The 1,028-nt window shown below is 50.9% G+C and overlaps 4 non-coding genes across 4 annotated transcripts; all 4 read left to right on the top strand.

Annotated features, from left to right (window-relative positions):
* Positions 1-23: 23 nt before the first annotated feature.
* On the top strand, positions 24-142 carry LOC111476125. The gene has a single exon (XR_002716917.1). It is a non-coding gene; the product is annotated as a 5S ribosomal RNA (ribosomal RNA).
* A 133-nt stretch (positions 143-275) lies between these two features.
* LOC111476127 lies at positions 276-394 on the top strand. The gene has a single exon (XR_002716919.1). It is a non-coding gene; the product is annotated as a 5S ribosomal RNA (ribosomal RNA).
* Positions 395-533: 139 nt separating this feature from the next.
* LOC111476126 lies at positions 534-652 on the top strand. Its single transcript, XR_002716918.1, has one exon. It is a non-coding gene; the product is annotated as a 5S ribosomal RNA (ribosomal RNA).
* Positions 653-785: 133 nt separating this feature from the next.
* LOC111476128 lies at positions 786-904 on the top strand. The gene has a single exon (XR_002716920.1). It is a non-coding gene; the product is annotated as a 5S ribosomal RNA (ribosomal RNA).
* The last annotated feature ends 124 nt before the right edge of the window (positions 905-1,028 follow it).

The following is a 1,028-nucleotide window of genomic DNA, read 5'->3' as shown; positions in this document are numbered from 1 at the left end:
CGATTTTGTGCGCATGGCATGTCGGGTGCGATCATACCAGCACTAATGCACCGGATCCCATCAGAACTCCGCAGTTAAGCGTGCTTGGGCGAGAGTAGTACTAAGTTGGGTGACCACTTGGGAAATCCTCGTGTTGCACCCCTTTTTTTCTTTCAATTTCTCCCAGTTCTTTTCTTCCTTTCTCTACAAATGAGAACCTCCCCCGCTCACGCCCATCGCGTTTCGATCATGCCGCCCCGCATGCGTTAAATCCGATTTTGTGCGCATGGCATGTCGGGTGCGATCATACCAGCACTAATGCACCGGATCCCATCAGAACTCCGCAGTTAAGCGTGCTTGGGCGCGAGTAGTACTAAGTTGGGTGACCACTTGGGAAGTCTTCGTGTTGCACCCCTTTTTTTCTTTCAATTTCAATTTCTCCCAGTTCTTTTCTTCCTTTCTCTACAAATGAGAACCTCCCCCGCTCACGCCCATCACGTTTCGATCATGCCGCCCCGCATGCGTTAAATCCGATTTTGTGCGCATGGCATATCGGGTGCGATCATACCAGCACTAATGCACCGGATCCCATCAGAACTCCGCAGTTAAGCGTGCTTGGGCGCGAGTAGTACTAAGTTGGGTGACCACTTGGGAAGTCCTCGTGTTGCACCCCTTTTTTTCTTTCAATTTCTCCCAGTTCCTTTCTTCCTTTCTCTACAAATGAGAACCTCCCCCGCTCACGCCCATCGCGTTTCGATCATGCCGCCCCGCATGCGTTAAATCCGATTTTGTGCGCATGGCATGTCGGGTGCGATCATACCAGCACTAATGCACCGGATCCCATCAGAACTCCGCAGTTAAGCGTGCTTGGGCGAGAGTAGTACTAAGTTGGGTGACCACTTGGGAAGTCTTCGTGTTGCAGCCCTTTTTTTCTTTCAATTTCAATTTCTCCCAGTTCTTTTCTTCCTTTCTCTACAAATGAGAACCTCCCCCGCTCACGCCCATCGCGTTTCGATCATGCCGCCCCGCATGCGTTAAATCCGATTTTG

Source organism: Cucurbita maxima, unplaced genomic scaffold (genome assembly GCF_002738345.1).
Source record: "Cucurbita maxima cultivar Rimu unplaced genomic scaffold, Cmax_1.0 Cma_Scf05481, whole genome shotgun sequence".
NCBI lineage: Eukaryota > Viridiplantae > Streptophyta > Magnoliopsida > Cucurbitales > Cucurbitaceae > Cucurbita > Cucurbita maxima.
Note: the sequence above shows the minus strand (reverse complement) of the source record. Positions and strands in the feature narration are given on the sequence as shown.